We start from the raw sequence: 16,803 nt of genomic DNA on the forward strand, positions 1-16,803 counted from the left end.
CTTTCTCCGCTTCATATACGTGCCTGAGGCTTTAAACCCTGTCTACCCAGCTGATTAGAAGGGATATCAGGCTGACAGCCACGATGATGAAGACCAGGAACAGCATGAATAATAGTCCTCATGGTTTGATATAAACTAATATATCAGATTACCTATTTTCCAAGAGATTTCTACCGCTGCACAGCAAATCCACTTTGAAACTGCAGCTGGTCTCTGGGCACACGATCACATGAGCAAGGCAGGACGAGTCCTGAGCAACTGTGGTGAGGAACAAACAGTCCACACTTCAAAACACAACTTTCTGATCTTTTTTTTCATTAATAATAGGCTCTGTAAGAGACAGGACATACTGAAAAGGCTAAAAAAGTTAAACTGACTAGTATTTCTATAGCAGTTCTGCTGTAGAATAATCCAAGAGAAAATGTCTCAATGTACTTGCCTTCCAAAGGGGTCCCAAAGGAGGAGTCCAGATTGCAATTCACATCTAGATTGTCTGATTTATGAAGATCCTCATCTGCCAAATTCAGCAGCCTGCAGAAATTAATCCCAACAAGCTACCATTGTGAGAAAGCTAAATGTGATTCTCTATCTCCTGGGCAGAGAACTAAAAACTGGAACATTAAATAACCTATTGCATAGCACTGAGCAAGAGCCTTGCAATCTCAGACCACAGAAATGACATTGCTGCCCCAGTATTGCAGATCAAACACTATCTTGGTCAGTTGCTTATTTCTAAAAAAACATTTTTTTCCAATTCAACAGATCTTAAGGAACAAACCAACCTTCTGCAATCTCCTAGTTGTTTACTAGGCTTTTAAAAAAAGGCAGTAAAATAGCCATTGTGAAATAGTTAATGATCACATAAATATTTACTCATTTAAGGGCACCTCAGATGATGGCAGGCTGGAGGCCTGATGTAACCACTTCACTTGCAGAGCAAAGCTCCTGCACATGCATAACCACTCTGCACTCAGTGAGTCAATACACACAGGCATATAAAGTCCTGGGCCTGTGGCAATCTGCTTTAACTGCTCAATAGACATTAAACATCCTAATTTATATTTGTATAAAACTTCAATGTAGTTGAAAATGGATGCTTGCCCTGGCTTGTGTAATACAAGAAATTTGAACAGAAAAAATGAAGAGAAACTTGCTAAGTTTTGACTGAAGACATTATACAGACACTCAAAATCAAGGGATCCTCAACCCAGTACAGGTACCTGCAGCTAGCATTAAGAAATAAAAGGTGTGTAAGAAACCTGTTACAGGGAGGTAGGATTATTTGTCAGTTATACAATAAACTATAATGAGATAAGCAAGGCCAGCACAGTTAAAGATATAAAGCTTTTCAAACTGTGGAAGAAGCCTGAGAAGAGGTTCTGCTAAGATCACTTCAATAACCTTTTACTGAAACCCACTGATATCAGGAAGCTGAACACCAACAAATCTATAATGAGCAATCTTAATTTTGCTCACATGAACCAGTGTTTTCTACTAATGATGTGAAAAAGTTATTCCTCAACATGGCAGCTGGCAGATTTCTTAATGAAATAATTATCAAACTAACAAGCAAGGTCATTTTAGACTTTTAGAAATCACACTATAAGACAGTTGCACATAATAAATTTCAAGTTATCATAACTTGTTTTAGTAAAATGGATAAAGAAACAAATTTTGGTCTCTAACTATGATTTTTATTTCATAAGGGAAAACTTTAAGGAAGGGAAACGAAGTGAAAAAATTTCCTGAAGTCATCCAGAATATTAACACTAGAGTCTTGGAATTTTCTTTAACAAAATTTGCTAAAACTATCTGTAATTGATAAGTGAGGAAAACTGTAGGGAAAGGACTTCAGAAGTAGCCACAGGGTAACCAGTTCTAAAGGCATTTTAGGAGTAAGAACAGAAGCTGATACAGCTGGTAAGAACAGAAGCTGGTAAAGCCAATGCAGAATGGAGGAAACAAAAGATTCTCATGTCAGATGAGATTTCTGGTAGAAAGAAGCAAGTGGTTCATCCATCTTGGGAAAACCATGGCTGGGAGGGCAACTGATTCAATTTTCCAACTAGCCTTGAAGCTGCTGCTACCAAGAGTTTTTAGCTTAAATTATAACAGCAAAAGTTCAAGGAACTGGGCTAAAAAAAGTAGTCTTCATGGAGCTTTAAAGAGGAAATAAGGTTGCTTTTCAGAGAAGTGAATTATAAAAGGATAATGACAGTGCAGCTTCTTGGGTCAAGGCAGAAAAAAGCAACTGAAAAGGTCACTCCAAACCTACAGCCCATGATCCTATCTTTAGCTAGAGCTTTGCCCTATTCTAAATACCCTAATAAGTAAATGCAATTTATTGTGCTTTATCAAGTTGTACAAGACATCTTCAGGGAAAACAATACCCCAGCTCTTCTGCATGTTTTTCTCAGAGTCAGGGACTGGAGCCATGGCATTTGGATGAAAAAATCTTTATTCTTGCCCAGTTTTCTTCTGTGGAGCCAAAGTGTCTGATTCTGCTGGCATCCAGTTTCAGTTCTGATTTCAGTCCTGTGAACCTGGTAACTCTGGACTGTGATCTTTTACACCACAAAATTTCTCACTGCCTTTGTAGCCAAGTTTATCATCATCATTTCTCACAATAAAGCAATGCTGCTGACTGTTTCAGATCATTTCTCACTGTAGTTTCTGGCCTTTCTATTCTGAAGTTCATAGAACTGACATGTAAACTGGTTTTCTCCTTTACTCCTCTCTTTCCCCAGTTGTACAAAATTACTCTAAAGATCACGTCATCTGTTTCAGTCGTCTTTGCATTTGGCAAGTAATGCTTCAATATCCATTTCCTGATCCTATTCCTAAACGATCATAAATAGAAAAACGTGAATATAAATATGCCAGTATGAAGTCAAAGCCAAATGACTCCTATGTCCCCAATGTCCTATATAATACCAATATAATCTACATTTCAAATCCTGCAAAAGGTTTTTGCATTTGCATTGTCACCACAGGCTCCATGAAGCTGAAACTGGAGTGCCTTTGGTTCTATAGCACTCCAGCCCATCCAATGGGAAGAGTGCAGCTTTAGATTTTTAAACAAAAAAACAGAAAGACCACATTTTCTACATGGCCTCAAGCTGCAACATAAGCAAACCTAAACTTCATATGAGTAAGCATGTCTTATCCCATGGTCTAACAGGAAAACAAGGGACAAGCTCTCTTCTGGCTTTGGGAAAAGAAGTGGTGGTTTGCAAGAACATCAAGGTTTATAATGATTAAATCAGAGATGCAGTCCTCTGCATTATGTGATAACTACATGCTCTTAATATTTCTCTTTAAGTCTTGATCTTTCACTTTTAAAGTGTGTCTGGCTGAGAGAGCACCTCTTTTTGTTATGGGCCAGGGAAAACAGATTGCAGCACTTGCTTTCTCCTAAGTTCAAAGGGGAAGGTGGGGAGAAGCATCGATCTAGTATATGGTGCTTGACATTTTTCTAAGTTACCAGAAAACAAAATAAAAACCTGCACCAGCAAATTGCTCTTAAGTCATAAGGGTTGAAGGTATGAACAGCCTGATGGGTTAATGGACACCCCTACTTTTTATGGTAAAAGACCTTAATGGCATTCAGCACATTTTCCCACTGATTTTAATGACGCCAGAATTTAATCTTTCATTCTCTAGGATTTTCATTACACCAATGCATATATTACAGTCCACCATCCTTATGGGCTGTTTCAGTAAGGAGTCCCATCTTGGTCTGGAAAAAGAGTGATTTTTGATAAGTCCTTGTATATTCTCCATTGCCCATCCAGCTTGTGCTGGCACCCACGTCCTGGTCAGACAACACAGAGCTGAAGGACAGGGAAATTACACCTTTCCTGGTAGCAAATGAACATGCTTATCTGGAAGAACCTTTAAAAAGCTCCCTTTTAAAAGAGGAGGTAGTTTTCTGCCAATTCGGTGCTCTGAACAAGCCCCACAGATGGTGAGGCAATTTCCAGAGCTGGCAGAAGAGGAAGAGCAGGATCACCTCTGGCCAGTGGCCACTCCAGCAGCTCCACCTCTGAGGTGAGGGAGAGTTTTCCAGAGGAGCTACAAGGGACTGTAATTCAGCCACTGAGAAGTGCAGGCCCATGAGAAATGGCCCAGTAGATGGAGATTTCTTTAGAAAACATGTAAATTACAATTTTCTGGTGCAACAGTTGAACTTCTGTTTAAGAAGCACCTTATTTGGTGTTCTATTAGGCTAGTTATTTAGGGATTAAGAGTCCATTTGGCACACTTACTTTAAGGAGGTGCTGCAGCCTTCATCCTCATTTCAGCATCTCAGACCTTTGCTTCCTCCTCACAGACACTGAATTAGTTTCCCAAGCAGGATATGCAAGCACAGGGAGAGCATGTGCTTGCAAGCAAGCAGGAACGCACTAAGGAGAGGGACAGGATACTGGCACAAACATTCCCTCTCAGACCTGTACCAGGTCACTGCAGTCTCCCCCAGGCCACACATGGCCATGTGTGGCTTTCTGGAAGCATCAGCCCCTCGGTCAATGAAAAGGGCCATTTGTTCCCAGTACCAGAGAGCTGCTACAGCACAGCACTGGTGCTCAGGGGAGGCACTGAGCAGATGCTCTGGGTCGCTGCTTGTTGGCCTGAGCTCTGGCATTGCTCTCTGCAGCTGTTCTGTTCTGTACATATTCAATACACTTAAAATCTGCACTCACGTCCCTTCCCGACTGCCCAGCACACTAATGCCAGAACAAGAAACGTATTGAAGTGAACAAAGCAGGAGTTAAGTCTGAAAGGAAGGTGGCCCCATTTCCTCCATCACAGAAAGCAGCTCCAGATGAGTTTTTCCTACTCACCTGAGCCAGAGGCAGCCCTCATGAGCAGAGCCACCACCACTGAGGTTTTGCACTCCCAGTGCTTTCAGAAGCAATGCAGCTCCAGAAGTTGCTTCCCCAGCATCTAACTTTTGGGGAGAAAAACTCTTCTTCCTCTCACTAACATGAGTGTTACGTGAAGCCATCTTACAGGATCCTATTTCTGGCCCCAAAGTCTGTTCACTTGATTTGGCATCCATTCACCTATACTAAAACTAAACATGTGCTAAGGCTACAAGCTGGCCACAGCTCTGCTGTTCTGCACACACACAATTACTTGTGCTGAGTGTCCACTTTAGCCTCCTGAGCCTGGGCTAATGCACAAGGAAGAGCCCTAGTCCCAGCTACCAGGGTGGATACCATGGACCCATGCCAGGGTCAGTTCAATCCCCAGCAGCACAGCAATCCATACTTCCCAAATAAAGAAGGACAAGTTTAGGAGATGCCATAGCAAGGCAGAAAATAACTATTTCATGAGAGGTTTTGAAGTTCCCCCATTTCTTTTTGTTCCGCTGCAGAAATGTCGCAGCGGGTTTCCTGCATCCCAGATGACTGACCAAACAGCTCAGGATCACAGAGCTACCCCGAGGGCAGTTCCTGGTTGTCACCAGGTACCAGAAAACTGTCATGTCAGGCTGCGTGTGACTTTGGATCCCTGGGTCTTCAATGCAAGTGTTAGACTAATCTCCCACTTCTGTTTGCTGAGGCTATTGACAAAGGGCACTCAGTGCCTTTTAACCTGCATGGTAAACAGAAGTGGTTCTGTAAAGTGGGATTTTTAACTTGACTTATAAAATGAGATTTTTCAGAAATACTCTGTGGCTGAGTTGCTCATTTTAATAGGACTTTCCACATAGATTCTTAATTTAGATAAGTTTGAGGTTCTCATTCAATTTTCTAAACATGGTCTGAGTGCACCAACAGGCCATGCAGCCATTTCTCCCCAGCTCTACTGCTCAAAGCTGCCTGTGGTACAGTGTAGCTGTTCCTTCTGGGATTGAGCTTGCATGAAAAAGCATTGTAATAAACCCCACTCCTTCACTGGGGGAGTATTATTTTATGGGTTTTTTAGAGTAAAAGTTTTCTGCTAAAAATCTTTGTCATGAGAGTGACTATAAAAATAAAGTTCGGTTTCCAAAATTCTAACAGTCTGTCAAGTATTAAAATTGTGTTTGAAGAGTCCCAGCAACTATTACTTTTTAATGATTTTTTTTTTTTTTTATGCTTCAAGGTTGTTGCTATGGAGTACCTAGATCACCTGCAGCTATAGGAATAAGCATCCTGTAATGTATAATGAATGCTGAGGCTCTACTTAGTTTTGCCCAGGGCTTGTTTTGCCTTAAAATGTTGGGGGTTGTTTTGGGGTTGATTGTTTCAGTAACATTTGTGGTAGTTTTAAAGGGCTTAAATACAGTCCAGGGAGAATTCTAGTGCTGTTGTTTTACATTTTTCTATAGTGAATACCAAACTCTTTTGTATAGTTGATATTCAACTCATTCAAGTGCAGTTTTAGCAGAAAAATTACCATTTATAACTTTATAGCTAGGACCGCTGATAGGCAGGATAATGCTGGAGTCGACTGATCTGCCTTTCCCCTGAGACAGAGGAGAAATTAAAATGTTCCCTGTCCACTCCTAGCTTAGATGAGATGCTAACAAGAAGCAGGGAACCCTATACACTGTCAAGTCCCTATTTCAAAGGGAACAGAACATTTACACTTTTATGAATAGTGCTGAGTGCCAAAGGTATTGGATAAACATACATCATTTCCGTGCAGTTTTATGAATCATTCTGTAGCATGTATTAATCCCAGATGGTATGGGAGCATCACCTTTGAAATGAATACTGCTGTCTGAACCTTATTGACTTCTGCTGCCCAGAACCACCACAGACCTTTAACATTCACAGAGAAGGTACAGCTCCCTGTCCTCTCCCATCTCCTGAGAGACAGCCTTCCTCCACCTGACAACTTCATGTCAGTTTAGATGCTCAAAAAAAAAAAAAAACCACAAAAAAACCAAAACACCTTAAGAACCCATTGGCTCCAAGCCTGATGAACAGATTTTGTCAAGCTTTTAGATATTTGAGAATACCATGCTATTTTCATGGACAGATGGACAATGTAAATACAGTTAGACATGGGGCATTTTGTTTCTCAAGGCCCTTGCTTGCCTACACAGACAGTTAATTGCTCAGCACTTCTAGAAAGCCCAGAAACTTTCAAAGTGCTTTTGAAATACTTCTTTCATTGAGAGAAGAGAACCTAAGCCAAGTTGTTGTTTTGGTTTTTTTTGGAGCAGCAAAACGTACCTTAGCTTTGATCATACTTGGGCTGAGTGTCCAATTCAACTCCAGCCACAACTCCTGAATTCCACCAGCCAAAATAGTTCAAATCCTGAAACATTCAATTTCAAGTCGTTACTACAGTCCTTTAAACTTCAGTGTTTACTAGAAAAAGCAAACAGAGAGGTGCAAGAAATGGAGCTCTGCTGTTTGATGCACCTCTCCCAACAGTGGAAATGCTTCTGTGTGAACTTCAGTGGGGATTAAAGAAACCCAATATCTCCATTGATACAGCACCATTACCTCAGCCTAAAGCAGACCAGAGCCAGTTAATTCTGCAGAACTAACTGCTCTGAGAAATCTCAAAGATCAGTGACAGAATGGCTCACAAAGTCAATGGGATGAGGACTAAGACAAGCTGTAAATAAATTAACTCCCAAAATACAGAATCCTATTCACTTGTGCCTTCTTTAAACACACAGGATCTCCTAGACAACATCCTTAAAAGAAGTTTGAAAGTCAGTAGATAAGGAGGTTTGTCCCATGGATGATCCTACTGGCATTTTCTCCACATCTCATGTAATGACAAAGTTCAAAGTAGCTTTTTTGGAGCATCGCTTTCAAGGTCTCACACCCTGAATTTTGTGAGCTGGTTGCTAAACATGAGGCATCTTTACAGAATGCTATGCAGAAGAACCTGAGTGCTCTCTACAAAAAGCTGATCTTCCTTCACAAAGTTCCAACTCCTGGCACAAAGATAATTTTCAGAGACAAGTTTGGGTTTGTTTTTTTTTTTTATTTCTTGTGAAAGGCCATGTGATTCATCAGTAGTCTAGGTGAGATTTGTAATATATTTGAGTTACCTGCTCAAGCCACAAGACCCTGTTGCTGAAATAAAGGGCAAAAAGAGCACAAGAAAGCCACCCAAAATAGACATTCTCTCATCCATGTCTGAGAAAAAGATACTAACATTTTTTATCCGAATAGCATATTTTTACTAAGATAATAAAAAACCTAACTTTTTCTCCATTACCTAGCAATATGTTCTAATAAACACATTTTTTACTTCCTGTGCAAATCATACTAATTATTTCACTATGAAATAAAATGGACATTTTTGACATGTTTCTTGCCATTTAAAATTATTTTATTCTTACGGGATTCAAGCCACTGTGCCTTAAATCATGCCAGGGGCATGTGAATGATAATGCAAACAGAAGCAAGGTTTGAAAAGACTTACTTTAAAAAATATGCTTGAATTTTAAAATTTCTCAAAGCATAAGCTCAAAACTGTAAATAAGAATATAACTATTGTATATTAAACTAACTGAAATTTTAAAAAGCATTGAAACTACCTTCCCAGTTAAGTTATTCTTCACTTTTTAGAAAAAAATATTTAAAGTATGCCATAATAAATCATTATCTCACATTTTTCTCATACTGAATGAGATCCACGCATGTTTTCAGGGGTTATACGTGGTATCTGTAATCCTCAAACTATGACCCTCTTCCGGGTCCCATCTTGCCTTTTCAGAGAGCTCTTCCAGACTTGTAAGACAAATCACATTCTGTCATTTTCCAAGACTCCTTAGTCACCCACAAGAGATTGGAGGGAAAAAAATTAAAATAATTTTTAAAATTAAAAATAAAATAAAAAACCAAACAAGCTAAAGAGCAAAAGCAGCCCCATAGCAGAGTGCAAAAAGTAGCAACATAGCAGCAAGCAAGGTAAGAAAAGATATTTACAGAGAGGCTGCATTTAATCAATAGAAAACATTTAATATATACACCAATGTTTTCCAGCTGCCTAAAACCCAGTAATTCCTGCTAACTGGTTTCATGCATAATCCCCACAAGGAATATTTGTAAGCTATTTCTTTGGCACAGAACTCTTTTAACATTCTTCTAGTTTATACCTGACTTACAAGCTGGTTTCTGGTCACTGTGTACTACAAAAGATTTCTCCTTTCCTCCGAGTTACAGGAAAAAGACGAGCTGCTGTGCATGAGCCCTGGATACATTTCAGCTGGGGATGTTTCTTTGACAGCAAGAGACAAGATGAGAGCACAGACAATCCACAGTACTCCAGTGAATTAACATCAGATGACTTTGGTGGCTGTGACAAGCAATAATTTGAATCCAAACCATGTAGAAGGCCTAATTCTGTTCAGGCATAAATTGGAGCAACTCCACTGAAGCAAATCCAATTTGCTGCAGAGGTATCACAGGATGCACACACTGCAGCTCTGGGCACTGCAGGCTCACACACTGCACATGGACACACAGGCTCTGTTTTCTGGAGAAACCCTGGGGCTGCGGGAAAAGGCTCCCCACACCTTTATCCCTGGATTGGCACCACCCATGGTGACAAACACCAATCCTAGCTCACTCTTCCACAGCAGCAACTTCTCTCTGCAAGGCTGCAAGCTAGTGCAATAGCCAAAAATTGCCCTGACACCTCTCAGAGCTCCTGTTTTAGGATCACTTCTCCAGCACCATGAAGCAAGCTGCAATCCTTCTCCTTGAGATCCTATGTGACACCTGTGCCAGCTCTCCCTGATCCATTTCCCACCTCTTTCCCAGCCTTCCTCTTCCTAAACCAGTGCACAGGCAGGACTAACAGCAGGTTTTTCATCTTTTTGTTGAATGTTTTCAGCCTCCTGGGACGCAGAGGTGGTGTCAGGGCACATCAGCACCTCCACATGCACAGGAGGGAGGAAGGCCCAGCCTGACCAGCCAAGGCAGGGGGAGTTTGCACATGGAGCAGTCATTCCCAGTGCTGCCTCTGTCCTGAATGTTTTTGCCATTCTTCTTCATTCCCTCTGGACATGAGGAGCTGAAGATGTGGGCATTAACTTACCAATGCAATAGGATACCTCTACATTTTGGCAAAAACTCAAAGGCAGTAGTGTTGGCATCTATGTCTGCTGTGACTACAAAAAGTAATTGCATTTATAATTTGCATATGCAAGTTACTCCACGGATGTCATTAATCTGTTCCTAAAAATGCTAAGGAAGTGGGAGAACTGTTTAAGGATTGGTCAAGAGGATAATTTAATTGTTATTTAATAGAGCAATGCATCCATGTTTATTTAACAGTTTCCCCCTAGCCACTGGTACACCATTATCAAATTAAATAACATCTAATCAGGCTATCAGATTATTGTATTCTTTTATGAACCAGCAAATGCTTAATGGGTTTCATTTCAGAAATAAGGAGATTCATATTGCAGGAGATTAATGCTATGAAAAATATCTATATTAATATCTCTGAGCAATAAGGGATATGAATTAATGGATAGATGACCTAGTTACGAAAATGTGATGCTTTTAAAAAAATTCAACACAATGTATCTTTAAACCTCTCAATGTTAATTCTTTGAATATACTTCAATAAAGGAGCCTTCTGTTATGCAAAAATGTTACACATTCTGACACAGAAACACGAGTTTGGTTTTAATTGAAAGAAATCCTGACACCCTCCTCCCAGGAATGGGTTATATGTCTAATGGAGCCGGCATTCTGAGGCTGGCTGGGCAGTGCCCGCTGCTGCCTGCCTGAATCTCAGCCCAGCAGCAGCACTCTGCTGATGGCCACGAAGGTGTTGTGACCCACACAAAGGTGTTGTGACCCACACAAAGGTGCTGTGACCCACACAGCCATGGTTCCTTCAGTCCCCAGGCCACACTGCTGAGCAGCTGCTGCTGGCAGCAAAAGGAGGAGCTCAATGGGAGCAAAGGGGGTCCCATTCCCCACCACCCTGCAGAGTGCTCTGAACGCTCCAGTGAAGCCACTGCAAAGCAAAGGCTGGGGAAAGGATCAGCAGCTGCCTCCAAGCCCTCAGCCAATCTACAACTCTATGTGCAGCACCTCTGGTTTCTATATTGCATACCTAAGCAGTTCTATACTCTTTCAACGCTGAATTGAGCAGAGATTTCATCATTAGTTCCTTCTGAGAATAAGAAAACTGCCCAAATTGCATATTCTCTCATTTATAGTATTTTTCTTTGTCTTACACCACAATTATTTCTGCTTGCTCAACCAATTATTCCTCCCTTCTCTACCCAGCTCCTACCACTCAGCTTCAAAGCAGGCAGTCATTTCCTACATTCCATCACCATGCAATAACACTGCTTCAGACCAAGATGTTTCAGACTCAAGGCACTTAAATCAAGGTTAGACCTTGCAATTTTACACCAGTAATACCCCCAGAAATGAAGCTAAGGCCATGTCAACTTCATAATTTTTTAATGCTATGTCTTATTCCAGGATGGAGAATTTTTTGGGAAGCCTGAAAGACTGAGAAAAGAAAATATGAATGTTTTTTAGTAGCTTCCTGTTGTTTGTCTTAAAATGCTATCACAGTGAGTCAGTAGCTCAGACTTGTAAATACTATCCTACCTCATCTCTCTGGTTATAACTCAGCCAAGCCTTTCTAAAATATTTAAGTAATCGTTCTCTCTCTATTAAAACAACAGATGGAATTCCCAACCTTCAATTTTATGTCAGGATTCTGCAGTAATTTATTAACAGCTTGAACTCTGTTCTCTTGAGGGTTTAACCTGATGGTTGAACCCAATTACATTACAGTCCTTTGTTCATCAAGGGACATATGTAATATGATATTAAATATGAAACAACTCGTGCCTGAATAATGTAGTCTTTGTGATACAAATTGATGAAGTGTGGAAGCTCAAATTCCAAGATCATAAACTATTCTTAGTTCTGATTTTATATCACAAAAATTCAGGGCTAATTCCACTGCTGTCAGCTGACTTACTAATGTGAAACTGGCATAAATTAGAGCTGAATCATGGTTTGTCTCTCTCATTATTGTCAAGGCATGCTGAAGTCCTAGTCATGCACTCACAAGCTGGTTTATGACTCCCAGAAATCAGTATACATTTACATCAGTATATCTCTCCTCCAGATCATCTCAGTCCCACCAACACAAGCTAGAGGAACCCCTCCACACACAGCACCCAGACTGTAATTCCGTGCAGCTCAGAGTGTCTCATCACGGCATGGAAACCTCCCACACAGAGTGGGAAATCTGCTTTGCTGTGGAAGTTATATTTGCCATTGTAAAATCACTCATTTTAAGCTAACTTTGGCAGGTTAGTATATTGCTTTTTCCATTATGAGTCTTCCCTTCCTACCCTATTTTTTTCCTTTTTGCATCACGATGTAAGCCTTGAATGTTCATTATAGTTCTTCTCCCACAATTTGCTCCTAGTCCCACACGTTATGGATGGCATGGCATTCCTGAGCTCTTCCATCTGGCTCATGTGCCTCTGCTTTTTACCTATGTTCCAGACACTTCCAATTTAAAAATTTAAAAAAAAACCCTAATTAAGAAGTTAGGCCAATGAACCCATAATAACCAGGGAACCTTATAGGCAGAAAATGTCACTGGTTAAAGATATCTTGCTTATCTTGAGACCATTTACATGTTCATCCCAAGGCTGAATGTCCAGCTGAGCATTGCTGTCAAAACAGTTCCCCAGTAACACGGGGGACTAAATGCATTTGTTTTCATCTTAAGTTTTAATTACAGCAGAAAAAAAAAAATTGTATTTTAAAACATCCAGCACACTGAAATTAGCAGGCTGTCAGCATACTTGGCACATAATAGGAAGGACAAGATGGGTGGAATCACATCTCCCTGAAGTGCAGAACTCAGAAAACCCACACCCAAAGTGGGAGAGAATCAGTCTATCATCCATGGGGGAGAAAGAAGCACCTCAAAAGTATAAATAACTTGACTGGAGGACAGATGTTCCAGAGAGATTATTTGTACTTCAGAAGAATAAAGTCACTTGACTACAAAGAGACTAGCTGGCAGGTCAGGTATGGGCACCTACCGTGTAGGTGCCTAAACAGGGAGCAATTCTGCATGTGGTATTCAAGGGGAACAATATGTATATAAAATATAACCAGTTGCCCTGATGCTTTAAAACAACACTTTAAAACACCTGACCTCAAGATCATGCTCAAAATCATCTTAGTTAATGCAGTCCTTATATACTAAATCTAGAGATGGCCAGGAAGACCAGACCTTTTGCTTTGCCAGATGTCATTCTGCTAGAAAAACTGTATTTGTACTTCTAACTCAGAAAAAATGTAGTTCAAAGACTGAAATTATGTTTCCATCCCATGAAGCAGTTTTGCTGCCAACTCTAAAAACTTTAAAACCAAGAATGGATTTTGAAATTATTTCATCAGAGAGCAATAACACTTTCTTTATGGTTCAGTTTACCATGTGTAATTGCCAGTGTTAATCTACACAGAAGTATTCTAAATCCCAGTCCTAAAGAAACTCTAACCTCAGCTAAGTTTGTTTTCTGGAACTGAGCAAGACCAAAGCCCACAGCTGAGTTTTGAAGAAAGTTTAGGGAGTTGGAAATCATTACCTTTCATATAGAAGGATCCCTGCTTCTTTTAACTTTTTATAAGCTCATTTACTTGTTTTGATCCTTTAGGTCCTCAAAGCTTGTCATATTTTTAATATATCTTTCTGGTATGAATTTAAAATCCAGTCCAAAAGTTTGATGACTGACTCCATCCCAAACCATTGTGAAGGAGGACTTTATCTGTGTTGTTCTAAGTGCCTCCATCTACCTGACAATTCCCTTTGCCTGGAAAGAGAAGATTGCTTAGGAAGGTTGGCCCCTCCCAGCTGAATCACTGGCTTTCACAACAAACAAGCAAACCAAACCCAAGCATCTCCTGTCCTTGTTCACACATTTTAACACAACCACCTTTTCCCCCATCTATAAAGCATGAGTCCAGCACCTCTGAAAAGCAGTCCGTTGGGGATTTTTTTCATTGCAACCCCTCCTGCAGTCCAAGTTGAACTGAGATCAAGTTCTATTTTAATTATTCTGTTGTGCTTTTGGTGTTTAAACAGTCATATTTCATGGCAGAGACAGCTGCAGTTCAAAAGCGCATACAAATATCTCTTTTTTGGGTATCAATCTGCCACGGGTAATAGTAATAGTTTCAGATGAATAAGAGAATTATTGGCAAGCCTGCCCCAAGGCTGAGCTGTGCAGTCCTTGGTCTCTCCCTTTGTGAATACACTGCTATGGGAGATCATGATACTGAAGCAATTGCACCAAGTCTTCAACCAGACCAGTATGAATATTAGATCTAAAATGAAGGGTTTGCTTTTGTGACAGAGCAAACATTGTATATCTTAAAATTATGTTCCCATCTTGTAACACCAGAGCCTGCCAAGCCCCTGCCCTCCCCATTTCCCAGCAGGCTGGTGACAGCCTGCCGTGGCCTCTCTTCCCTCTCTAGGGAAGCCTGATGTTCCTTGCTCTGCCACAGAGGCCCCATCCCACCAGCCAACAAGGCTGAACTGCACACTGGGGGTGACCTGTGCTTTTTAGACAAGAGCAAGTGAACCAAGAGTTTCCAGCTCTCAAAATGCTCACACATTTCAAGACTTAAGGGAGCTGATTTTAGAAGTGTTCCATTAAGCCTTTACTTTGTTCAGTGCCAAAATCTCTTAAGATTTTGAAGTGTGTCTCATCTCTGCCTTACTGGCTGTGGGGAGTGCTAGAGCCCCCGTGGGACACAGGGTCAGTCAGCCCAGGTACTCAGTCTCCTGCACTGCATGCACATCAGATGTTTTCTCTGCTGGGAATTGTTTTCCCCGTCATTCTGAGCAGTGTAATACAGTAACACATTGCATGTGGAAATGAGAACTTTTTTGAAATCAAATATCTTTAGTTAGCAACTCACAAACCAGAGAGCACCAGACCCCACTTACGAGTCAGTTGCTTAGCACTTACCAAAGGGACACAAACACTTGCATAATCCAAAATTTCTGTGAGTCCAAATCTTGCATATTTAAGCAATGTGCAGAGTCAGAGTTACTACAAACTCAGCATTGGCATGCTATCTATTGGACTATAATCAAACATGAATTAATTTGGGCCATTGCTTTTTAAATGCTCATGGGATATTTTTAAAGCTCATTCTCTATGGAGAAAGATAAATAAGTAACATTGCTCATGCTATGAGCAACACAACTTTACAACATGGCTTAGCTACTACACAGTAAACTGGATTTGAAAAATCAAGAGGCTCCTCAAAACCTGATTCTTCAGCAGCTCTGTCATACAAAGGTGGCACTGTCACACAGCTGAAGAGGCAGAGCCCAGAAACAGAAGGGACGTTCAAAGTTGACACATGAACCCTTTTAAACCCTCAGTGCCTTGGCACACTGCTGAGCCTGGCCTTGTCCTTCCTCATACTCACCCCATTAAAGGCAACGAGAGTGAGGTCTTGGAGGAGTTGAAACTGGGCCCTATATGGGGAATTTCACAGGAGTCACACTGGTTAGTAGATGCTTCTAGTTGGCCAAGAAAACAAATAGAGAGCTGTTGTCTTCCTAAACCTGATGGGTTTGGGTTCTTGTTTGTTTAGATTTTTTCTGCAGCATAAGCAATAAAGTAAATTATTTTTATTTAATTGGGGTTTTTTCTGCTGTTCTCTAATAAGAAAAGAAAAAACAAAGGATGGATTAATTACAAATGCAGTAGTGCTTCTTAATAACAAATCAACCCTTACCTTAGAGCCTGAGCTCTCTTAAACCAACAGAGACAAGCAATGGGGAAGGTAGGACTTGTGTTTCTCAGGAAAACAACAATATTAATTTTGCAGTTAAAGATTTCCTTCCTATTTTGCTGTTATACAATACTATTTCTGTACAAAACTAGTTGGTTTGGGTTTCTTCATATACACAGCAAGAGAGCTTGTGATGCACACTACCCTAGAGCATTACCTCCAGCAAAAAAACTCTTCTGTATCAAGCTGGCAGCATGCACATGAAATCCATACTCCACTGGCAAGTATTGATCCCTCTGAGCAAGAGCTAAGTGAATTACACTGATCCAATCAGGCAGGTGGCTTATCATCCTGTGTGCAACGAGGAAAGGGAGCAGAGCTCTCTAGAAACAAGGATCCAGAACAGGTTAGAGAGAAAGGTCACCTGACTGGTAAGCTTTATCTGTTTATTTAGCTGCTCTGTAAAGCTCTTGCCACACATGGGTAGAACTCAGGGAGGAGGCACATGCCAGGTCCTAAATTGGCATGTAGTTTTGTACAGGAGCAACTGAGAAAGCACTAATAGATCTGCCACAGAAAGAATAAAAGGTCTCTGTAGACCACAATCAAAGCTCTTCATCCCAAGAGTGACTCTAGGTGTCTGAAGAGTAAAAAAATAACCTTCAAATTTCTCCTTGTAGTTTTACTAAACTAAAAAAAAAAAAGTACAAGAGCAGTACTTTGCTTTATTAGACAATTCCCAGACACAAGCAATAAAAGTTAGTGCTAATACTGATAAATTTAGATAACATGAAGATGATTGTTTATAGTGCTCTGCTAAGTCATAAACAAGCACTCAAACAGCCTGCAGTGCACATACAGCCTTTGCCTGGTGTTTGGCACGAGGCTGGGTGAAGAGAGCTACAGAAAAGGCTCTATGCTCATTTTTCTAGCTCCTAAGTCTTCAAAAGTGACATCCCCACTAAAATGAACTATGTGAAAACAACATGACTGTCGATAATTTCATCATCACCATGTCATCAGCGAATACCTGATAATCATCTCAAGGCAACCATTCTTAATTACTCATTATTTCAAA

General features: G+C 40.6%; 1 long non-coding RNA gene across 2 annotated transcripts in view; it reads right to left on the reverse strand.

The window, feature by feature from the left end:
- Positions 1–439: 439 nt before the first annotated feature.
- LOC135304953 (uncharacterized) overlaps positions 440–16,803 on the reverse strand; it is a 61,367-nt gene continuing 45,003 nt past the window's right edge. For both annotated transcript variants that reach the window (XR_010366203.1, XR_010366201.1), the window contains one exon: positions 440–531. This is a non-coding gene — a long non-coding RNA (uncharacterized LOC135304953). The remainder of the gene's footprint in view (positions 532–16,803) is intronic.

Source organism: Passer domesticus, chromosome 7, assembly GCF_036417665.1.
Source record: "Passer domesticus isolate bPasDom1 chromosome 7, bPasDom1.hap1, whole genome shotgun sequence".
NCBI classification, from domain to species: Eukaryota; Metazoa; Chordata; class Aves; order Passeriformes; family Passeridae; genus Passer; species Passer domesticus.